General features: G+C 40.5%; 2 long non-coding RNA genes across 3 annotated transcripts in view; both read right to left on the bottom strand.

Annotated features, from left to right (window-relative positions):
* Nucleotides 1-788: 788 nt before the first annotated feature.
* LOC139360953 (uncharacterized) lies at nt 789-3,460 on the bottom strand. Its single transcript, XR_011618514.1, has 3 exons — nt 3,397-3,460; nt 2,523-2,630; nt 789-898 (listed from the first exon to the last, which is right to left on the bottom strand). It is a non-coding gene; the product is annotated as an uncharacterized lncRNA (long non-coding RNA).
* Nucleotides 3,461-6,645: 3,185 nt separating this feature from the next.
* The window catches only part of LOC139360990 (uncharacterized), a 63,031-nt gene continuing 43,765 nt past the window's right edge, over nt 6,646-25,911 (bottom strand). For both annotated transcript variants that reach the window (XR_011618575.1, XR_011618576.1), the window contains exons 5-7: nt 12,135-12,183; nt 9,612-9,732; nt 6,646-6,872 (exon numbers count right to left, since the gene is read on the bottom strand). This is a non-coding gene — a long non-coding RNA (uncharacterized lncRNA). The remainder of the gene's footprint in view (nt 6,873-9,611; nt 9,733-12,134; nt 12,184-25,911) is intronic.

Raw genomic sequence — 25,911 nt, 5'->3', positions numbered from 1 at the left:
CTTCTGTTATGACACTCTGTAGAAGCCAAGGACTTTACACAATATCTGAGGCTGTTACAATCTTCTGTGATCTTTTTACCAGAAAAAGATATAATCACTCATGTTTCTAAATCAAGTTATGAGAGTCAAAATTACTCCTATTTGTGGGATCCACATATTAGAGTTTATCATGCCTCTGAGCTGTCCCTAGGTATATGTCACAATTTACTCTGTGATAATAAAAGAAGCATGAGAGCCAAGTCACCTAAATGTTGTGTATGAAATTTCCCCGCATTTCTTGTGTAGGCAAATTTCTGGAAGAAAAGTTACATAACTTGGGGCCTACACAAAACTTTATGTCACAATGCTGCTTGTGGGCAATTTCCAGGCAGAAGATAGTCACATTACTTAAATTATAGGCCCAGAAATATGTCACAGTGTCTCCAGTTGAAGGGACCAGTATAATGTCATTTGGATGCAGTGTTTAGAAATGCTACAGTCTCCAGTGGAAGCAGGGTCCAGGAAGGAGAGTAGTCAGGCAATCTAGATAATGGGTCCAGAGACATGTTACAATACTTCCTGAGGATATTGTTAAGACAGAATAGTCAAATCACAAAGTTGATCAGCGGAAATAAATGTCCAAATTTCATTTATGGGCTACACATAGGCAGGATTATTAAATCACTCAGGAGCTGGGTAAAGTTAATTATCACAATAACACTGGTGGTAAGTTGAAGGAATGGGAGGCACCATCTTGCGTATGACATTGCTCTAGGTTTGAAAGTCATGATTATTCCTCTTACCTGGACTCTGATATATGGCACAATATCACCTGTGGGCAGAAAGTAAGCAGGAAAGTCACATCATCTGAGTGGGTACTGGTCCAGTGAGATGTCACAATCCTTTTTGTGGGCAGGACCTTGGAAGAAGAGTCACATCACATGGATCCTAGTTTTAGTAATAAATCAAGTCTCCCCCTTGGGCAGTGCTTGGGTGCCGGAAAGAGAAGAGACTCGTTTCACTTAGGCAATTGGTCTAGATATATGCACAATGGCCACTATGTACAGTACTACAGTATGAAAGTAACCTCACTTGTGTGCTAAGGTTAGCAATATGTTGCAGTCTCCCCTGTGGTCAGGGCAAGGCAAGAGAGAAGAAAAATCACCTAGGATCTGAGCTAAGTGATATGTTACTATGCTTCCTGTGACATTTCCATGTCACAAAATGGAGAATCATCACCTGGGTGCTATAGCAAGTTCTGTGTCACAATGCACCATAAGTGCCAGACCAAGGCAGTAGAGGAGAATCACATCACTTACATGATGGACCTGGATATAAGCCACAATGCCTTTTATAGGCAAGGATAAGGCAAAGAATTCATATCATCTGGGTGTTGGTCCCAGTGATATGTAAAAGTGTTCTTTGTAGGCAGGCCCAGGAAGCTTTGCTTAGGTGTATGGTCCGCATATTAGTTAGATGATGGACCTAGATATAAGCCACAATGCCTGCTATAGGCAGGGATCAGGCAAAGAATTGAAATCAACTGGGTGTTAGTCCCAATGATATGTAAAAGTGTCCTTTTTACGCATGCTCAGACACCTTTGTTTAGATGGATAGTCCATATATGTCATGATTTTATCTCCGGTCATGGCCTAAAGAGAGAGTCAAAGTATTCAGGAGCCGGTCTTACTTAGGCTAATTTGTATATTCTGATAACACACTAGCAAATATTTAGAAATAAGTTTCACAGCACCACACAAGTCCTGGCTTCATGTATGTGAGTCAACACATCCTGTTAGTTGGGTGAAAGCAGAAGAGACACAATCTCAACAATGAGCAACATCCATAGATATGATGCCCAATCCCACTTGAAGGCTATGTTCTGGTAGGGTAGTCACAGCCTCACAACTATGCTGAAACATGCATCACCAAACCTCCCGCGTAAGAGAGGAACAATATCCACCTTCAACTGCTCTTTCGTGTGAGATTTATACCTTCTTTTTAAGCCCTGTTGTTGTGAGTGAATAAAAATCAGGTCAGCTGGATGTGCATCTAAGAGTCACAATAGCACCTGACTGCTGATCCCTGTTATGACATTCTTTGTACCACTCAGGTTTTATGATATGCCTGAGTGTCATAATCCTCTGTGAAATTTATACAATTAGGAAACCAATTACTTTACTTATGGCCAGAAGATTGGCTATGAGAGTCAAAATATCTCTCTTCTCTGGGTCCAGGTATGATATTTATTTTTGTGCATGTGAACTGTATATGTCACAATTTCACATGTGGCGAGAAGCAAGGCAGGAGAGCATCATCACCTGGATGTTGAGCTCTAGATACATTATAATCTCCTTAACAGCCAGGGCCAAGTCAGAAGAGTCACATCACCTGGGTACAGTCTTAAGTAATATGGCACCATGTCCACTGTATACAGCATTGAAGAAAAAGAGGAGAGTTACACCACCTAGGTGCTGGGCTCAGCAATCTGTAATAATCCCCTCTTTTGGCAGACTCCAGAATAAAGAAGAGAATTGCAATACCTAGGGTTTCACTCAGTGGTATGTCACAATTTCTTTAGTGGGCCAGACCTAGGCCAGAAAGGAGAGTCACATTTATTAGATGCTATGTCCAGCGATGTCACAATGTTCCTTAGGGACAAAGCACAGGCAAAATAGACAAATCACCTAACTGATAGCCTCAGAGAAATGTGATAATATCACTTGTTTGCAGGGCCCAGACAGAAGAGTCAAATTATTATGATTCTGACCCAACAACATTTCACAATACACACATGGGAAGCAATTTTAGCAAAAGACTTAATATTTGGGGTACTAGGCCCAGTGATAAGACACAATCTCTTCATCTTTGAGGGTGACAACTTTACATGTTAGCTTGGTTTGTATATGAGAGTCACAATGTCACGTGTGCGCTGGGCCATCATACGACACCGTACACTATATCTGAGGGCTTTATATGGCACACATTTGCGTTGCAAAGTACACTGAGGCACACAGGATCACACGGACTCACAATCTTATATATTACTTTAAACCCAGGTATGATAGTCAAAATCTCTTATTAGGCTGAGTTCAGAAATGAGACCCATTTATATGCCGGTTATCTGAGTCCAAAAATTAGTCAAAACTGAACCTGTAGCCAGATTCACATATGAGAATCACGATTCTATCTTTGTACTCTTTTTACTTGTTAGACTCAGTACCTCAATATGGACTTTGTAAATGTGGGATGGTGACAACTTTTACTTTCACATGGGTATGTAATTGAGAGTTATCATCTTAACTTTTTGCTGAGTTTGTTGTGAAACTCTCTGTACCACACAAGGAGTTTTTACAATATGAATTAGTGTTGTAAACTTTTGTGAGCTTTGTACAAATATGCAACCCAGGATTTTACCTATGATGTAAATACAATGATGAGAGGCCAAATGTCTCCTTTTGGCTGAATCTCAATATAAGTTTGACCATCATGCCTGTGAACAGAAGCAAGGTATATGTCATAATCCTATTTGTGGGCAGAAAAAAAAAATAGTGAAAAGAGGAAAATCACTTAGATGTTGTGGCAAGCAATGGGCCACATTGTTCTCTTTATGCATAATCTAGAAAGGAGGGTCCCCTTAACTGTGTGCTGGACCCAGCAGTATGGAAAAAAAAAATAGCCAAAGGGTGAATGCCAAAACACCTACCAATTGGGCTGAAGATACATCAAAATACTTTCTGTGGCTCTGGCAAAGGCAGGACAGTAGCATTATCAGGGTGCTGTGCCCAACAGTATGCAATAATTCCCTCTTTATTCAGTACTCTGGCGGAAGAGTAACATCATCTGGATGCAATAGGTCAGTATTTTCCATTGTGGGAATGGTTCAGAAAAAAACAGTAGAGTCACATGACCTAAATGCTGGGCTCAGCAATATCTCACAATCCCACCATTTTAAAGGCCCAGGCAGAAGAGGAGAGTCATATCACTCCGGTCATGGGCTCAGCGATATATTCCAACATTCTCAGTAGGCAGGGCTCAGGCAGACAAGGAGAGTCATATCACCTAGGTACTTCCCTAGAAATATGTCACAATGAAACATGTGGGCAGGAACCAAGGAGAAGAACCACATCACTTGGGTGCTGGTTCCTGAGATATGTCACAAGGTTCTCTTAACATAGCACGCAGGCAAGAGTGTTACATCACCTAGGTGCAGGTTCTCTTCTTATGCCACAATGTTTCACGTAGATAGAGCCCAAGCAGGGAGTCAATTCACCTAGATGATAGACCCAGAGGTATGTCACAAGGTCATCTATGAAGCAGAGCCCTGGCAAAAGAGTATCATCACCTGTGTGCCTGGCCAAGAAATATGTCATTCTGCAGGTTGGCAGAGCTCAAGCAAGAGAGCCACATAACCTAGGTGACTGGTTCAGAGATATGTGACACTGTACTACCTTGGACATGGCTCTGGCAAAATAGTACCCTCACCTGTGTTCCTGGCATTGCAATATGTCACTATCCTTCCACTGTGCGGGACAATTCCAGTGAAGTTAGTCACATCACCTGTGATGTGAACACAGATATACATGACAATAATTTTGGTGGGCATGGTACCGGCAAAAATGTAACATCACCTGGGTTCTAAATGAAATGATATATCACAGTGCTTATTGACAGAAGAGCCCAGTCAGGAGAGTCACATCACTTTGAGGTTGGCCTATGTAGATATCACAATCCCATATATGGGCTGGAACAAGTCTATAGAGTCAGATTACACATGTGCTTGGCAAATAATTATATCACAATCACACTGTTCAGAAAATTCCATAGATGATATTTACAATACCATGCATGTCCTGTTTTCATGTGTTACAGTTGGCTTCATCCATGTGAGATTATGTCAGTCCTTACTGTCAGCTGGGTGTGCATACAAGACTCACAATCTCACCTGCATGCTGAGCTCTAGTTTCATTCTGTTTGTATAACCAAAAGACTTTGTTAAATACGTGTGAATGTTGCAATCTTTTGTGATCTTTATACAAGAAGGTAATCCAGAATATCAGGCCTGTCCCTAAACCTAGTTATATGAGTCAAAGTACTCTCTATTGGCTGAGTCTGCATATGAGCATCATTATCATGCCTGTGAGCTGTGCCTACATATAAAATACATTTCCCTCTTTGGTTATAAAGAGGGCAGAACAGACACTCACCTAAAGGCTGGGCTAGAAATATTCCCACATTCTCTTTGTAGGCAGGGTCCCATCAGAAATATCACATAACTTGTGTGCTAGGTCCAGCTCTATGGCACAATGTGCCTGTGGGCAGCATCCAGGCAAGAGAGGAGAGTCATACCACATAAATGGTGGGCCTAAAAATATGTCACAATGCCTCCTGTTGACAGGGTCAAGGCAAAGGCTCATATTTATATAGTCGCAGTGTTTAGAAGTGATGCAATTAGCAAAGGAAGCTGAGTACAGGCAGGGGAGGAGAGTCATGTAACTTAGATATACAGAAATATGTTGTAACTTCCCTGAACACATTGTTAAGATAGCTATGTCAAAGAACCAAGGTGATTGGCTCAGGTATCTAGGAACATCTCATTCAAGGGCTATACCTAGTTACAATTTTTAAGTCACCCAGGAGATGGGCTATATGTCTCAATTACACTTGAGGAAAGGTTTAAGAATAAGAGTCACCATTCTGCACATATCCTGGATCCATGCATATGAGTTGTTGCTATGTTTTTCCTTTTTTTTTTTTTTTTGGAGACAGAGTCTCGCTGTGTCACCCAGGCTGGAGTGTAGTGGCGCAATCTCGGCTTACTGCAACCTCCACCTCCCGGGTTCAAGCAATTCTCCTGCCTCAGCCTCCCGATTAGCTGGGATTATAGGCAAGTGCCACCAAGCCGGCTAAGTTATTATGTTTTTCTTATGAGCTCAGTTATATGGCACAATATCACCTGTGGCCAGTGAAAAGGCAAGAAAGTCACATGATCTATGTGGGTCTTCGTCTAGTGAGATGGAACAATAACTCTTGTGGTCATTGCCCTGGTAGTTGGATCACATCAACTGGATGCTAATTTCAGTGATATATCAAGACTCCCTCTGTGGGCAGGACTTTGGCAGGAGAGGAGACTCACATCATTCAGGCAATTGGTCTGGATATATGTCACAATGACCTTTATGTGTAATACCAAGGCTGACGAGTGACCTCACATTGGTGTGGGGCCTAGCAGTATGCCACAATATCCCTGTGGTCAGGGCCAAGGCAAAAGTGAAGAAACATAACCTACAATCTGTGCCAAGTGATATCTTACCATGCTTCCTGTTGGCAGATTCCAAAAAGTAGACTCACATCAAATGGGTGCCCTACCCAGTCATGTGTCACAATGCACTGTAAGCACATGGCTTAGGCAGTAGAAGGGAATTACATCACTTACATGATGTACCTTGATATAAGACACCATTCTTTTTGTAGGCAGGTTTCAGGCACATAATTCACATCATCTGGGTGATGGTCTCAGTGATATATAAAAGTGTCCCTTGGAGGCAGAGCCAAGAAACATGTTATATATTGCTTAGGTGCTTTTTCCACATATGGCAGAATTTTATCTGTGGTCTGGGCTGAGAAAAGAGTATCACATTATTCTTGTGCTGGCCAAAGTTACCTGTTCTAATCAAAGTCTCATAAATAAGTTTCACATCCCACACAAGTCCTGGTTTTGTATTTGTGAGTCAACCCTTTCTATGATTTGGGTCAAAGTAGAGGAGTCACAATCTCAACAATGGGCAAGATCCATGTATAGGAGCCCCAATCTCACTTGAAGATTGTTTTCCAGTAGGGGAGTCATAGCTTCCCAGATATGCTGAATCATGGTTCAAACATCACCAAGCCACCTGTAAATAAGATCCACGTATGAGAGTAATTATGTCAAACTTTGAGTGCTTTTGTGTGTGAGATTTAGTACCGCATTCCTAGGCCCTGTTCACATGTGAGAATGACAATCATGTCACCTAGGTGTGCATAAGAGTCACCGTTTTACCTCATTGCTGGTCTCTGTTATGACACTCTTTGTACCATTAAGGCTTTATATGATATACCTGGATGCTATAATCCTTAGTATATTTTATATAGTTGAAAAACCCAGGACTTTATCCATGGTTATAAGACTGGCTATGAGATTAAAAATATCTCTACTGGCTGGGTCCAGGTATGAGAGTTATTATTGCATATGTGAGCTTAACCCACGTATATGTCACAATTTCACCTTTGAGTAGTGACACGTCAGAAGAGTCATATCACTTGGGCCCTGAGCCAGTGATACCATATTATTTTATTTTTGGGTTGGGTCTAGTCAGAAGAGTTAGATCACCTGCGTGCAGACTCAAATAGTGTGTCACCAAACCCATTCTAGATAGGATAGTAGAAAAAGAGAAGAGTCACTTTACCTAGGTGCTGGGCTCTCCCATATGTAATATCCCGTACCTTGTCAGAGTCTAGAGTATGAAAAATAGACACATCACCTAGGTTTTACAATCAGTGGTATGTCACAATTTCTTTGTTGAACAGGACCCAGGCAGGAGAGGAGAGTCACATCATCAAGATGTTAACTCAAGCAATGTTTCACAATGTTTTCTCTTGCACAAGCAGGAGAGAAAAATCACCTAGCTTATATGCCCAGAGATATATGAAAATATCATCTGTTGGCAGGGCCCAGGCAGAGGAGTCACATTGTAATGATTCTCATCCAGTGATATGTGACAATGCACCCATGGAAAGGAATTTAAGCCAAAAAGGTTCAACATCAGTCCACTTGATCTAGCAATATGCCAAACTTTTTGTCTTTCAGGGTAACATCATTAACGGTGAGCTAGGTGTGTATATGAGAGTCACAAACTCTTGTATATATTGGGTCATTATATGACACTCTGGTAACTTTGAAGACTTCACACAGCATGTATGAGAGTTGCGAACCACTCTGAGGCTTACATGCTTGTATAGATTCATGATCTTACATGGTGAAAAAAAACCCAAGTGTAATAGTCAATATCTGTTCTATAGGTTGGTTTTAGGGATGAGACCCATTATTATGCCTGTGAGCTGGATCCAGAAAAGAGTCATCATCCCACCTGTGGCCAGACCCACATGTGAGGGTCACATTTCCAACTGTATACTGTCTTCACACATTAGACTCAGGACCTTAACAGTGGCATTTGGACATGTGAGATGGAAACAAAATTTGCTTTCACCTGGATGTGTGATCAAGAGCTCCAATATGAACTTTTTACTGGTGCATGTTATAAAACTTTGTACCACACAAGGAATTTGTACATTATTAGTTAGTGTTATAAAGTTCTGTAAAGTTGGTACAAATATGCAATTCAGGACCTTGCCTATTGCCCTAAGTCAAAGGATTAAAGGCCAAATATTTTCTATTGGCTGAATCCTAGCATAAGTTTGATCATTATTCCAGTGAACTGAAGTAAGGTACATATCATAGTTCCATAGTCCCATTTTCCCAGTGGGCAAAAAACCTAGGCAGAAAGGTAACATCACTGAGGTGCTGTGCCAAGCAAAATGCCTTGATGTCCTCTCTAGGCCGGGTTTAGGAATTAGAGTCACAGTACTGGATGTTGGACTCAGGAATATGACACCATCCCACATGTGGGAAAAAAAACTCAGTCTTGTTATGAGAGCCAAAACACCTACATAATGGACCCAAGATATGGCAAAATACCTTCTGTGGCCCTGACACAGGCATGGCAGTCATATTATCAGGGTGTTTGGCAGGGCAATATGCCATAATTCTCTCTATATGCAGGAACCCAGCCAAAGAGTAATATTATCTGCATGCTGAACATTGCAATAGGTCAAAATTCTATTTTGGGGCATAGTTCAAGAAAACAAGAAGAATCAAATAACCTGAGTCTTGGGCTCAGCAATGTCTCAAATCCCACTTTGTAAAGACTAAACAGAAGAAGAGAATCACTTCACTTAGGTCATGGGCTCAGAGATAAATCTCAGCATCCCAAGAAGGCAGGGAGCAGGCAGAAAAACAAGGGTCATACCACTTAGGTGCCTCCTGAGTTATATTTTACAATTAAAAATGTGGACAGAAACCAGGCAGAAGAGCTACATCAACTGGTCCTTGGTCCTGAGATATTCACAATTCCCCCTTAGTAAAGGACCGAGGCAGGAGAGTTACATCACGTAGGTGCAGGTTCCACCCTTATGTCACAATGATTGATGTTGGCAGGGCCAAGTAATGAGTCACATCACCTAGGTAATAGGCCCAGATATGTGTCACAAAGCCTGTCTTAAAGCATGCCCTGCAAAAGTATACCATCTCCTTTGTGCCTGGGCTAGCAATATGTCATAATTCAAGTGGGCAGATCCTAAGGAAAAGGGCTGTATAACCCACATGATAGTCCCTGTGATATATCAAAATGTCCACTTTTGGTCACAGCCCTGGCAAAATAGTGTTAGAACTGTTTGCCTAGCCTATGACTATGTCACTATCCTGCCCTGTGTGCAGGACCTGTTTCAGAGATGAGAGTTATGTCTTTTAAGTGACGGACACAGTAATATGTCACAGTCATGTCTGTGAGCATGGTGCAAAAAGAATATAATGTCACCTGGGTAGTTGATCCACTGATGTCACAATTCTTATCGAGAACAGAGTCCAGGCAGAATAATCTTATCACTTCAAGGTGGACCAGGTAGATATCAAAATTCCACATGTAGGCTGGAAGCAGTCTAGAGTGAAAATACACATGTGCATAAGTCATGATGAAATAAAATTCTAAAGATTTGATTTCCAATAAGAAAACCTTAAATGAACCTTGATTCATTTAAGACAGTTGCCGTCATCTACCTATGATGGTGAAAGTCCATGTCAGCTGGGTGTGCATGAGAGGCTCACAATTTTCTCTGTGTTCTAGGTCCTGCTATGACAATCTCTGTACAACCCAATGGTATTATAAAAATATGTGAGTTTTCTGTGAGTTTTTAACCAGAAGGAGATACCTAACATCACTCATTTGCCTAAACCCAGCTACAAGAGTTAAAATCTCTCCTATTGTCTGAGTCCACATATAAGAGTCATTATCATGCCTGTTAGTTGTGCCTAGGTATACGTTACCATGCACTCTGTGGTTGTGAAAACAGACAGGCAACCACATCACCTAAATCCTAAACCAGAAATGGTACAATATTCTCTTTGAAGGCATGGCTCTAACGGAAACATTGTAATACTTGGGTGCTAGGCCCAGCTTTATGGCATAATGCCCCTTGTGGAGCAAGGCAGGAAAGAAAATTTATATCACCTAAATGATCAGCCAAAAGATAAGTCACAATTCCACCTGTGGAAAGGGCCAAGGCAAGAGAGTCCTGTCATTTGGATGCAGTGTTTAGAAGGCCTGCACTCTTCACTTGAAGCACAGTTCAGGCAGAAGAGGTGATTCACATAACCTAGATGATGAGCCCAGGACTGCAGGGCAGAAATAAAATCTTCTTTTGTTATAAGAAATGTTTGGTTTTGTTCTTTCATATCACAAAATTTTCTATCCTCAGAGACAATAAGTTGAGGATGGTCTGTGTCCAGATCTATAATCAAGGCCAAGCACAATGGCTCAAGCGAGTAATCTGAGCACTTTGGAAAGCTGTTGTGGCAAAATCATGAGTTCAGGAGATCAAGACCATTCCAGCTAACATGGCGAAACCCTGCCTCTACTAAAAATATAAAAAAAATAACCAGGGGTGGTGGCGGGCACAAGTAGTCTCAACTACTTTGGATGCTGATGCAGGACAATTGATTGAACACAGGAGGCAGAGGTTGCAGTGAGCCAAAATCGTACCACTACACTCCAGCCTGGGTGACTCCATCTCAAAAACAACAACAACAACAAAACTTAGAATCAAATCTACTTAAAATGGCTTGATAATTCTGCCTAAGCCAGGACATAGAGAAGTAGGACTAAAACCATATTTTGTTAATCTAAATGAAAACAGTTCAGGGCATTTTAGGTTTCAATACTGATGGTGCATATTTTAACATGTCTCAGCAATTCCAGGTTTGACTGCATAGATTTACCCTCTACCTCCTCCAGGAGATGTTTAAATCAAGAAACATGGCTGCATGGCTGAAGATTTTATAAGGTTTTCATTTAGTTTTGCTGAAATGCCTATCTCTTCATCTTGTTTCCATTGTGAGTGTCGATTATACAGCATAGTTACAATATCTTCTCTTAATATGAAGAAATAATGTCATTTCTTTACTACAGATATTTTTAATTTTTCACCTGAGACCACAAGCTAATTTCAAAAATAATATTTATTTCTAATTAGGTAGTTTTTATTAGATAGCTAGTGTTGTCTTTGTTTACTTAATGTATATGCCAAAGAGCCATCATAACTTATTAAACTTTCAACTGTTTACTTGAATAAATTGACATAATAAAATTAATAAATTTAATTATGTCAATTTTATAAAGTAAAATGAACAATAACTAAATGAAAATTAGATTAAACAATATCTCTAATTGAAATAAAATGTAAAATGTACTAAATAATTAACATATAATAATACATGCACTGTGAAATTACATGAGAATAAAATTGTGAACAACATTAAATTTTATCAAAGTCACTTTTATAATCTCTGATGGGATTATACAAAGAATGTTTTATAAAATTATATGAAAATTATATATTGTCTACAGTGAGCAGCAGGCCAGAAGAAAAACAAAAACAAAAAAAAATGAATTTGCACAATATGATTCTAAGCCAGGAGCAGTAACATTTTAGATAAATGAATTTAATGCAAAGCAGAGAAAACAGATTTGCTTTCAAAATCTTTAAAGGTTCTGGTTTGCTGCTAAATGATTAACACTTGTAAAATTATCTGTTTTATTCTAATGATTTTCTTTCCCTCTGAAAGTAAATACAGAACTATAAACAAATTTGATTATTCTTCATAAATTTGTCACACCTAACATTTATTAGGTAATAGATATGTATTTTTAAATCCATGTAAATAAAAACGAAAGGTTTGTATGGGTTAAGCAAACCAGAGAAGTCAATATTCAACAACAAAAACATAATAAAATTTTGTAAACTGTTGTTCAGAATTCAGAAATATATAGTTCCATTATACTCACGTAGTCTTTATTAGAACCATTGTAATCACCTACTGTTACCATCTGTTACCTACAAGTTTGGGTAAGATGGGATAAGTTAACATCAGCAGCAAGGAAAATATTTAATGTAAAATAGCCTTAACACAATAACAAAAATTTTGGCTTATGAAACAACAGGTGCTGGAGAGGAGGTGGAGAAATAGGAACACTTTTACACTGCTGGTGGGATTGTAAACTAGTTCAACCATTATGGAAAACAGTATGGCGATTCCTCAAGGATCTAGAACTAGATGTACCATATGACCCAGCCATCCCATTACTGGGTATATACCCAAAGGATTATAAATTATGCTGCTATAAAGACACATGCACACATATGTTTATTGCGGCACTATTCACAATAGCAAAGACTTGGAATCAACCCAAATGTCCATCAGTGACAGATTGGATTAAGAAAATGTGGCACATATACACCATGGAATACTATGCAGTCATCAAAAAGGATGAGTTTGTGTCCTTTGTAGGGACATGGATGCAGCTGGAAACCATCATTCTCAGCAAACTATCACAAGAACAGAAAACTAAACACCGCATGTTCTCACTCATAGGTGGGAACTGAACAATGAGATCACTTGGACTCGGGAAGGGGAACATCACACACCGGGGCCTATCATGGGGAGGGGTGGGGGGGGGATTGCATTGGGAGTTATACCTGATGTAAATGACGAATTGATGGGTGCTGATGAGTTGATGGGTGCAGCACAGCAACATGGCACAAGTATACATATGTAACAAACCTGCACGTTATGCACATGTACCCTACAACTTAAAGTATAATAATAATAAAAAAAAGAAAACAAATTAAGTCTACCCATTGTCATTAAAAAGGCATTTTGAAATTCACTGTATTTTATTTAGCTTAAGTTGCAAATGGTAAATCTAATTCCTTCTAAAATTCACATAATTTCTCTTACTATGCTGAATATTAACCTGATCACTTACCACACTTCTAATATCCTGTCACTTATGATACTGCTGTAAACCAACCACAAGTGGTCTTTCCATTTATAACTTTTTTCATGTATCTTAGATACCAGTTTTTTAAATCTTCCATGGGAAAGTATATAAATCTGTTCATCTGATATAGAAGAACCTTTCTTAACTCTGGAGCAGCAACCATTGATCATATTATTTCACATAAATTTTAGAAATGAAGACACATCATCAAATGTAAGAGTTAAATTACATCAATATTTGCTTTAGAAAAAAATCAGATTATTTCAATATAAAAAATTATTGATCTTTTAGAAAAAGATGATCAAGATTGCTGACTAGAAGCAGCTAGACTGTGTAGCTCTCATAGAGAGGAATGCATAAATAGAACAACTTCAGCTGAAACATCCAGGTTCCCGCATTGAGACTAGTTAAAGAAACAATTTAACTTGTGAAGAATGGAGTAAAGCAAGGCAAGAAAATGTGCCATTCTTGAACAACATGGAGTCAGGCAAATCTCCACATCCAGTAAAGCAGTGAGTGCATGTGTGACCCTGGGAACCCATAATTCTTTCACAAATCTTTGCAATCGTCAGGTAAGGAGGTATCTTCATGAATCCACTTCATTAAGGCCTTCAGTTTAACACACAGAGCTACATGGTGTCTCAGCAGAGCAGTCACTCAGGCCTGTGCAGAGATTCAAGGACTTTAGATACTCTGGTTTTCCAGGCTTCCCAGAAAAAGCATCAGCAACTCTAGCAAAACAGGAGGTCAAACCCCTGTACATACCTATAGAAACTAGGCAGAATCCAGGGGGCTGAGCAGTGATGGTCTCTAGGACTCACTTCCACAGTGCCTCATAGGGTAAGACGTACTGGCTTAAAATTCCTGTCAACCATTGGTTGCACCTTCTGGGGATGGAGTTACCAGAAAGAGAATGGGCCACAATCTTTGCTGCTTGGGCAACTTAGCCATTCCAGCCTTCAAGTTTTGAAGAGCCCAAGCTCACTGGGGGCAGGAAGAATCTCCTAGCACCCTACAGGTGCTCTAAAAAGACATGGCCAGACTGCCTGATAAAGCAGAGCTCCAATATCATTCCTCCTCACTGGAAAGAATTCCCAACGAGGGTGTCCAGCTACCATTACCAGTGCTCTTTGGTTAATGGAATTTTGAAACCTCTTTGGAATATAGTTTTTAGAGCAAAGACTGAGCTGTCATTTTTGCTGTTTGTGTGACTTAGCTATTTCAGCCTTCTGCCTTTGGATAATCCAAATAGACTGGGACTGGAAGTGATACCTCTGCACCGCAGAGCTGTCCTACAAAAATGAGGTTGAACTACTTTCTTAAGTAGTTCCCCTTACATGTTCTCCTCAAAGGGTAAGACCTTTCAAAAAGGGTTTCTAGATACCTCTGACAGGTGCCTTTGGGCTAAAAACAGGTCTATACCTCTCTGTGATGGAGCTCCCACAGAACAAGTCATGCCACCATTGTTGCTGTTTTGCAGCATTCACTGGTGATAACGTTAGGTACTGGAAAATCTAAGGTGAATAGAAATTTCAGTGAACACCCAACATATGGCACCATCCCTTCAGACAAGTGCTGAGAAACTTACGTGAGTGCCTGTTCTCATATATTCTCACTGGGCATATTCTCCAGGACTGGGGAACTAGCCAATCATTGCCAGAGCTATTGAGCCAGTATCAACTTAACAACTCCCTAGACAGAGTCTGCAGGGGCAACTGAAAATATTTCTGCCACTACATCTGCAGGAGATCTGTCCTTTCTACCGGCAGATTAATAAAAAATCCAAAACCCTAAGTAAGTGCCTTATTCACACCTCAAACAAGCTGCAGCTCACCCAAGGAGAAAAGACCAGTTTATCCTCCATGGTTTCCACAAACTAACCAATGCTCCTCACCAGACAGTGAACCCCTAATTTGACCACAAGCACAGATCCTCCATCCTGTGTTGACTGCACTGAGGGATTGCTGACCTACATCTCTCTGAGATTCAACCCCTGGAAGACAAGCAAAATGGTGTGGCAGTAAGCAAGCTCAGATGGTTAGGCACAAGAGCATCTGTAGTAAAGTGTGGCCAATGGTGGTTGTTTCTTTAGGCTCAACTTTGTTCCATTAGATACTTTAGCCCTAGCAGAACTGTTGGACCTAATTTCTGCAGGATGATCAGGTAAATCAGGAAAAGCAACTCCAACTGAGCACTCCTTGGTCTGCTCACCTCACCAGGGACCCAGTCTGGCTACTGATACATACAGGGCAGTCTCAGGTACTCTGGGAGCCCAAACCATTGCACCTGCACTGGTGGGCCATGCCTGACACCTGTAGAGCTCAGCAAGGTAGCCCCTATGACTGAATCAGCCCATATGTCTCTTCCCCATATTGCAGCTTCCCCTGACACCATAATGGCTCCAGATATTACTTTGTTGGCACATGTCTGCAAAGGAGGGTTTGTCTTTGCTTGCCCCACCAGCAATTGGGAATGCAGTATTTCCCTGAAACTCCCAGCAACTGCCATTGCAGATGAAGCTTTGCTGGGCAAAGAGCCAGAAAGCCACACCCCTGCCTTTGTGCTTACATAGTTCAGAGAAAAAGGTATGCTAATACACTCTGAACACTCTTTCTTGAGGGTCACAAAGGAGGCATCAAAAACTTCTCTGGTCAGCATCCTGCCATAAGCAAACCCTACATTTAGTACAATAGCACCACATTTCCAGCAGCACTCTCCTCCCAGCTGCTTTGTTCCTACCACAGAGTTGAATGCCCAAAGACAGGGAGAAACCTTATATTCGCTTGTACTCTGCGGCAGCTGTGTAACCTTAGTCCCACAGAGTGGGAAACTTCAAATATCAGGGGGCCAGGGAAAAGAGTTGGGGCTCAATACAAGTCATCCAGACTATGCAACCTCTGAGATGTGAGGTGAGCGTTGCCCTCCAAATCAAGACCCCCAAAAAACGAATCTAGCAGGAACTAAGCCTGTTGGCTGCAAACACCTTATACCACAATCAAATACACAAGACCATCAAATAGAATTTTAAAAAATCCCATTCAAAGATCAACAACCACAAACATATGCCCATAAACATGTGGCAAAATCAGTGCAAAAATTTTGAAAACACAAAAAGCCAGAAAGACTTCTTTCCTCTGTGTGACCAAATTACATTTCCAGCAAGCTCTAAGATGACAGAAGTATAATTTAGAATATGGACAGAAATAAACTTCACTGAATGACAAAAGTAAGTTCAGTGCCAGAAAGGGGAAAAAAAAATGAAGAAACTGGCAAAAACAAACAAACAACAACAACAACAACAAAAGAGCCAGTCTGGAGAAAAATGGGGCCAATAGGATAGAGCTGAAAAAAACAACGCGAAAACTTTCCAATATAATCACAAGTATTAACAGCAGAATAGGCCAAGCAACAGAAAGAATCTCATAGCTTCAAGACTGGCTTTCTGAAATAAGACAGACAAGAATATTGATAATATATCTGGTTGATAGCACCCAGGCAGGAGAGTCACATTATTATGATTCTAACCCAGCGATGGGTAACTGTGCAACCATGGAAAGGAATTTGAGCCAAAAACTCTCAAGACCTGAGTACGAGACACAGTGATATGACACAATCTCATTGTCTTTGAGGGTGACACCTTTACCTTGTAACTGAGCATTTATATTAGACTCACAGTCTCATATGTGCTGGGCCAAAGTATGAAAGTCTCTACAACAACCAAGAGCTTTTTAAAACCTGCAGCAGAGTTGCAAACCTCTCTGAGGCCTACATACTACTAAGGACTCACAATCTTACATAGTGCCATAAACCCTGGTTTGACAGTCAACATCTCTCCTATAGGCAGGGTTAAGGGAGAAGACCATTTTTCCTGTGGGCTGGGTCCATAAATGTGTCAGCATTCCATCTGTGGCCAGATTCCCATATAAATTTCACAACTCCAACTTAGTGCTATATTCCCTTGTTAGACACAGAACCTCAACAGTGGGCATTGTAAATGTGGGATGGTGACAACTTTGAACTTTACCTGGGTTTGTAACTGATAGTTCCAATCTGAACCTTTTACTGGGCCTTGTTATGAAACTTTCTATCACCGAAGATTTTAAACAAAATAAGTAAGTTTTGTACAAACATGTAACCCAGGACCTTACCTATTAACATAAGCCTAACATGAGAGACAAAATATCTCCTGTTGGCTGATTACCAATATAAGTTTGATTATTATCTCTGTTAACTTAAGCACGGTATATGTTATAATCCAATATGTGGACAAAAAACTAGGCAGGAGGGTGACATCATTTGATTGCTGTTCCAGGCAATATGTTACAATGTCTTCTCCAGGCAGGGTATAGGAAGATGAGTCATCTTAACAAGGTGCTGGACCAAGCAATATGACACCATCCCACATGTGGAAAAACCAAATTGTGAGAGAAAAAAACACCGTATAATGAACCCAAGATATGTCAAAATACCTTCAGTAGCTTCAGTAATGACAAGAGAGTCACATCATAAGGGTCCTGTGCACAGCAATATGCAATATGCCATAATTTCCTCTTCAGGCTAAACTCAGGCAGAAGAGTAACATAATCAGGTTGCTAAGCCAAGAAATAAGTCAAAATTCCTTATTTGTGGGCATGGTACAGGAAAGAGAGGAATGTCACATATCCTGAGTGCTGGACTCTGCAATGTGCCAAAATGCTTCTATTGTGAAGACCTAGGCAGAAAAAGAGAGTCACATCACTTAGGTCATGGGCTCAGATACATGTCCCAATATCCCAAGTAGGCAATGCTCAGGCAGATGAAGAGAGTTATATCACTTAGGTGCTTCCCTAGGAATATGTCACAATGTAACTTTCAGGCAGAAACCACGCAGATGAGACACATCACTTGAATGTTGGGTCCTGAAATACATCACAAGGCTGTTTTAGGAAAGCACCCAGCAAAGAGAGTTACATTACCTAGGTGTAGGTCTTCTGTTAATGGCACAATGCTCCATGTGGGTAGGACCCAAGGAGGGAGTCTCTTCACCTAGATAATAGGCCTAAAAAAAGTCACAGTGTGACTATAAAGCATAGCCCTGGCAAAAGAGTACCATCACCTGTGTGCCTGGCCTAGAAATATGTCACTGAAGGTTGGCAGGGGCCAAGCAGGAGAGCCACATAATGTAAGTTACAGGCCAAGAGAAAAGTCACAATGCCCTTTTTTTGGCCATGGCTCTGGCAAAAGAGTACCCTAACCTGTATATCTTGCCTGGAAATATGTCACTATTCTTTCTTTGTGCAGGGCCCATTCCAGAGAGGAGATTTACATTACCTACGAAGTACACACAGAAATATATGACAATAATTTTGGTGTGCATGGTGCAGGCAAGAATATAGTAATCACCTGTGTACTAGATTACTAGATCCAATCACATGTCACAGTCTTCACTAAGAGAAGGGCCAAGGCAGGACAGTCAGATTACCTTAAGATTGGCTTAGGTATATTTTGCAATCCTATATATGGCCTGGAACAAATATGGAGAGTCAAATTACACAGGAGATTGGCAAAGATTTAAATCACAATCACACTGTTCAGAAAATTCCACAGATGATATTTATAATACCACACCTGTCCTGTTTTCCTTTGTGACACTTGTCTTCAGCCACATTGGGATGATGACAGTCCTTACCGTCACCTGAGTGTGCAAACAAGATGCAATTTCAGCTGTATGTTGAGCCTGGCTTTGACTTTGTCTGTAAAACCCAAAGACTTTATAAAATATATCTGAGTGTTATAATCTTTTGTGACCTTTGTACAGGAAGGTGATCCAGGATATCACAAATATCCCTAAACCTCATTACAAGAAAAAAAATATCCTCTATTGGCTGACTTCACATATGAGAGTCAATATCATGTGAGCTGTGCCTAGGTATATGATACAATTCACTCTGTGGTTATGAAGCAGGCAGAACAGCACCATCACTTAAATGTTGGGTTAGGAGTATTTCAATATTTTCTTTGCATGTAGGGTCCTGTCAGAAATATCATATAACTTGTGTGCCAGGTCTAGCTTTGCATCAGAATGTTATTTGGGCACTGAGTGTCCAAGCAAGAGAGGAGAGTCATATCACCTAAATTATGCACCCCAAAATATGTCACAATGCCTCCTGTTGACAGGGCCCAGGAAAGTGAGTCATATCATTTGGATGCAGTGTTGAGAAATGCTAAAATTATCAAAGGAAGCAGGATACAGGCAGAAGAGGAGAGTCATGTAACCTAGATTATGGGTCCAGAAATATGTTACAATACCCCTGAGAATATTGTTAAGATATCACAGTCAAATCACCAAGGTGTTTGTCTCAGGTATTTGTCAAAATCTCACTTGTGTGCTATACTTTGTCAGAATTATTAAATTAAATTATTAAACACCTTGGTCAAAGGTATATGTCACAATTACACTCATGAGTGGTCACCATCCTGCACATGTCCTGGTTCCAGACATATGAGTTGTTCTTAGGCTTTTGTTATGATCTCAGGTATATGGCAGAATACCACCTTTGGTCAAGAGAAGGCAAGAAAGTGAAATTACCTTCCTAAGTGTGGGTCCACGGAGATGCCAAAATCCAACTAGTGGGCAGGACCCTATTGAAAGAGTCACATCACCTGTATGCTGGTTTCAGTGATGTGTATCAAAACTTTCTTTGTAGGCAGGCCTTTGGTAAGGGAAGAGATTCACAGTGGCCCTTATTTGCAGTACCAAGGCTAGAGAGTGAACTCATATTGGTGTTTGGCTCAACAATATGTCACAGTCTCCCTGTTGTCAGCTCTCAGGGAAAAGCGAAGAAACATCACTTAGGTGCTGAGCCAAGGAATATGTTACAATGATTTCTGTTGGCAGAACGCAAACATTACCTGGGTGCAGTACTGCAGTAGCCAGTTATATGTCATGATGCACTGTAAGTGCAGGGCATAAGCAATAGAAGAAAGTTACATCACTTCTGTGGTGAACCTAGATATAAGACACAATTTTCTTTGTAGGTAGGTTTGGGCAGATAATTCACACCACCTGGGTGACGGTGCAAGTGATATATGTGTGTGTATTTATACACACACACATACACACACACATATATGTGTGTGTGTATATGTGTGTATATATTATATATAATATATATTATATATATAAAATACATATTTTTATATATATATATATAAATTTGCTTTTTGAAGGTAGAGCCAAGGCAGGTGTTCTGTAATGCTTAAGTACTTTTTCCACATATGGCTCAATTTCTTTGTGGTCTGGCCTAGAAATGATGGTGAAATTATTTATGTGCTTGGCAAAGTTACCTCTCACAATCACACTGTCAGTAAGGTTCAGAAATAAGTCTCAAATCCTGGTTTCATGTGTGTGAGCCAATCCTTTCTATGGATTGAGTCAAAGTAGAGGAGTCACAATCTAAACAATGGCCAACATCCACATATAAGAGCCCCAATCCCACGTGAAGATTGTGTTCAAGTAGGGCAGTCACAGCATCACAGGTGTGCTCAACCATACTGCAAATGTTATCAAACTATCTGTGAATGAGATTCACCTATGAGAGTAATTATTTCAACCTTCAAATGCTTTTTATGTGTGAGATTTAGTACCTCATTCCTAGAACATTTTCATGTGTTAGAATGACAAATGTGTCAACTAGATGTGCATACAAGGGTTACATTCACACCTAGTTGCCGTTCTCTGTTATGACATTCTTTGTACCTTTCAGTTTTTATATGATACATCTCAATGTTGTAATACTTTGTGAATTTGATACAAGTGAAAAACTCAGGACTTTATCCATGACCATGAAACTGGCTATAGAGTAAAAATATCTCTGTTGACTGGGTCCAGGTCTGGTATTATCACACATGTGTTCTTAACTCAGATATATTTCACAAGTTCAGCTGTAAGCAATGACAATGCAGAATAGTCACATCAGCTGGGTTTTGAGCCAGTGATACAGGATAATCCTATTTGTAGGATGGGCCTAGTCAGAAGGGTTATATAACCTGGCGACAGCCTTAAATTGTATGTCAAGAAGCCCACTGTAGACAGGGTAGAATAAACAGAGAAGAATCCACAGAATGTGGCAGCTCATGCCTGTAATCCCAGCATTTTGGGAGGCTGATGGTAGCATATTATGAAGTCAGGAGTTTGAAATAAGCTTAGCCAGAATAGTGATCCTGCCTCTCTACTGAAAATACAAAAAAAAAAAAACACAAAAAAACAAAACACACACACACACACACACACACACACACACACACACACACACACACACACACACACAAATCTGGCAATGGTGGCTAGTGCCTGTAATCCCAGCTACTAAAGATACTGTGGAAGAAAAATCGTTTGAACTCATAAGTCGGAAGTTGCAGCACATGAAGGTGGCACCACTGCACTACAGCCCAGATGACAGTGCATGACTCTTTCTGAAGAAGAAGAAGAAGAAGAAGAAGAAGAAGAAGAAGAAGAAGAAGAAGAAGAAGAAGAAGAAGAAGAAGAAGAAGAAGAAGAAGAAGAAGAAGAAGAAGAAGAAAAAGAAGAAGAAGGAGGAGGAGGAGGAGGAGGAGGAGGAAGAGGAGGAGGAGGAGGAGGAGGAGGAGGAGGAGGAGGAGGAGAAGAAGAAGAAGAATGAGAGGAGGAGAAGAGAAGAAGCAGAAGCAGCAGCGGCAGCAGCGGGGGAGAAGGAAGAAGAAGGAGGAGGAGGGTAAGGGGTATTATTTTAAATAACCCTCTTATCTTCCGAATGTCTTGTTCGTTATTAAGGTTGTGGATGATAGATCCAGAGCATATAAATAATATGACTTTAAAGAAGGTGTGGGTGCAAATATGTAGAAATGCTAGGTATGGTTGGTTAATACCGATAGGGAGTCACTCCACTTAGGTGCCTGGGTTCTAAAATATGTAATAATACCCTCTCTTGTCAAAAATGTAGAATATACAGTTACATACCATAGATTTTGCAATCAGTGGTATGTCAAATTTTCTTTGGGTTGCAGAACCCAGGCAGGAATGAAGAGTCTTATAATCTAGATGTTAAGTCATACAATATTTTGTAATATCCTCTGGGGTCAGGGCACAGGCAGGAGAGACAAATCACCTAGTTTATAGCTCCATTTATACATTATAATATACTTTGTTGGCAGGGTCCAGGTAGAAGAGTCAGTTTATAATGAATCTAATCCACCAAGATGTCACAATATACCCATGTGAAGAAATTTAAGCCAAAAAGTCTTAAAATCTGGGTACTAGGCCTACTAATATGGCAAATCTCTTTATCTTTGAGGATGGTATCATTAACTGTGAGCTGGGTTTGTATATGAGAGTGACAATGTAATGTGTTCCTGGGCTATTTATTACCCTCTAAAACATTCAAAGGATTTAGGCAGCATTCATGAGAGTTCCAAATCACTCTGGGACTACATGCTCATAAGGGTTCATGATCATACATACTGACCTAAACCCAGGTATAATAGTCAATATCTCTTCTGTAGTCTGGGTTCAGGGGTGAGACTCATTACTTTGCCTATGAGCTGGATCCATAAATGAGTCACCATCCCACCCGTGACAAGATTCATATATGAATGTCATTATTCCAATTTTATGCTGTATTCATTTGTTAGATTCAGGACCTCAACAATGGGCTTTGTAAATATAGAAGGTAACGATATTTATTTTCACCTGATTGTGTAGTGAAGAGTCACAATCTTAACATTTTGCTGGGTCCTGTTATGAAACTCTCTGTACCATGCATGAATTTCTATAATGCAATTTAATGTTGTAAACTTCTGTGAGCTTTGTAAAAATATGCAATTAAAGACTTTACCTATTGATTTAAACCTAGTAGTGAAAGACAAAATATCTCCTATTGACTGAAACCCAATATAAGCTTCATTATCATGCCTTTGTACTGAAGCAAGGTATATGTCATTATCCCATTTGTGGGAAAAGCTAAGCAGAATGTTAGCATTACTTAGGTGCTATGCCAAGCAATTTATCACAATGTGCTCTCTAGGCAAGGCCTAAAACAGAGGGCCCCATTTACTGGGGGCTGGAGTCAGCAATATAATACAACCCCACATTGAAGTAACCCAGCATAGTAACAAGAGCCAAAAGACCTACAGAATGGGCCAAAGATATGTCAAAATACCTTCCATGCCTCTGGCACAGGCAGGAGAGTCACATGATTAGGGTGCTGGGACCTGAAATATGGCAAAAGTACTATTTGTGGGCATTGTTCAGCTACAAGATGAGAGTCATACTACTTAAGTGCTAGTCTCATCAGTGTCCCCCAATCCTCTCATTGTAAAGGCCCATACAGTAGAGGAGAGTAACATCACCGAGGTCATGGACTCAGAGATATGGCCCAATATCACCATATGCAGGGCTCAGGCAGAAAAAAAAGTCATATCTCCTAGATGCTTCTTTAGGTATATGTTGGCAGAAACCAGGCTGAAGAGCCACATCACCTCATCCTGTGTCCTGATATATTCACTGTTGGGGTTCAATAAGGCTAGTAGAAAAAAATATAAAAGACAGTAATAGTTAGAAGCTCTTTTGGAAGGCCTGAGAGTTTGCATACCTTTAGACTGCTTGGATGAAGGTAGCCAGGGTCTTTTTGCAGGAGCCATAAAGATTAGAGTGCAATTACAAAGGAATGTGGGAAGTTTATCTTACTAACTTGTTTACTTATATGAGCTTAACACTAACCTTTTCCTATGGCAGGTACATTACTGCCTCCTACTCGTTGAGTCAGCAGAATTTTATTAGTCACAAATGGTGTTTGCTTAGGGCCTTAGAACATGGTCTTTAATATTTACCCTTTAATGGTGCTTACTCACAACTTTTGTTAGTCTTACTGAATAAATGCAAGCCTGATTAGTGAATCAGGGCCAAGTTGCAACTGTTTACAGAACTCAGTTTAGAGGCCATAAGCACCTCAGACCCTCAGCTGGACTAACAGAGCAGAATATCTGTATGTCACTTTATTCATTCATTGCTGAATCAGGGATCTGCAGGAACAGACCCTCTGCAACTAGTGCTCCTGAAAAAAACAGCACTGCCTCAATTTACAAGTATTCTTTAGAAAGGCCCCAGGCAAGAGAGTTGCATTACCTATGTGTAGGTTCCAGCTTTATGTCACAATGCTCTGTGTAGGCAGGGCAAAGCAGCAAGTCACATCACCTAGGTTATAGCCCCAGACACGTTAGATATGTCACAAGGTCTTCTTCAAATGTTTGCCCTGGCAAAAGAGTACTATCGCCTTTGTGCCACACCTAGCAATGTATCACTATTCAAGTGGGCAGGTCCCATCAGAAAAGCCACATCACATATGTGATAGGCCCATGAGATGTCAAAATGGCATATTTTGGGCATTGTCCTAGCAAAAGAGTATGGTCATCTGGCCTAGGGAATATGTGTGCCTGACCTACGTATATGTCATTATCCTGCCTTGTGTGTAGGGCCCTTTCCAGAGAGGAGGGTTTTATCTTCTAAGTGATGGGCACAGAGATATGTCACAATAATGTCTGTGGTCATGGTGTCAAGAGAGGGAGTTACTACATATTGCAGAGCCCACCCCAACAATACGGAGTGACTCTCCTCTTTTTCTTCTTCCCTGTGTATAGTGGACTGGGGGACATATGATTTGAGGCTACACACAGTGATGTGACACTTCTAAATAGGCCAAGCCTACAAATGAGATTATACTATATCACTGTCTCAGCACTAGGTGATATGACTCTACTGCCTTGTCCCTGCATATAGGTGAAATTGTGACATATATCAAGGTTAAGCACACGTGCACATTAATAATTCTCATACCTGAACCCAGATAGCGGAGATATTTGACTTTTATAGGAAGTCTAATGGCCATGGGTAAACTCCTGGGTTTTTTACTTGAACGAGGTGAAAATGTGACGCCTGTATATACACCTAGCTGACATGACTGTCATTCGCACACATGAACAAGGCCTAGGAATGAGGTACAAAATGTCACACACAAAAGCAGTTGAATGTTAAAGCAATTACTCTTACACATGGATCTTATTCAGATGTGGTTCAGTAACATTTGAACCATGATTAAGCACAACTGTGGTGCTCTGACTCTCCCACTGAAACATGATCTTCAAGTGTCATTGGGACTGTTATACGTGGATCTTGCCCATTGTTGATACTGTAACTCCTCTACTTGGTCCAACTCATACAAAAAGCTGACTCACATACATGAAACTAGGACTTGTGTGAGATGTAACTTATTTCTGAACCTTTCTAAGAGTGTGATTAGGACAGGAAAATTTGCCGAGTGATGAATAATTTGACTCTCTTTTCTAGGCCCAGACCACAGATAAAATTGTGCCTCATGTTGAACAAGCACCTAAGCAACATACAGCAACTTCCTTGGCTCTGACTAAAATGGGCACTTTTATATATCACCTAGGTGACGAGAATTATCTGCCTGAAACTTGCCTACAATGAAAATTGTGTATTATATCTAGGTTCATCGCATAAGGGACATGACTCCCTTCCATTGCATAGGCACTGAACTTACAGTGCACTGTGACACATAAGTAGGTTCTGCACACAGGTGACGTGATTCCACTTTTTGGGTTCTGCCTACATGAAGCACTATACTATATAACTTGGCTCAGCACCTGGTGATGTTTATTTGCTTTTGCCTGGGCCCTGACCACAGGAAGATTGTGACATACTGCTGGGCTCAGCATTAATGTGAGGTCACTCTCCACCCTTGGTGCT

Source organism: Macaca nemestrina, chromosome Y (genome assembly GCF_043159975.1).
Source record: "Macaca nemestrina isolate mMacNem1 chromosome Y, mMacNem.hap1, whole genome shotgun sequence".
NCBI lineage: Eukaryota > Metazoa > Chordata > Mammalia > Primates > Cercopithecidae > Macaca > Macaca nemestrina.
This window is presented reverse-complemented; position numbering and strand designations above follow the sequence as displayed.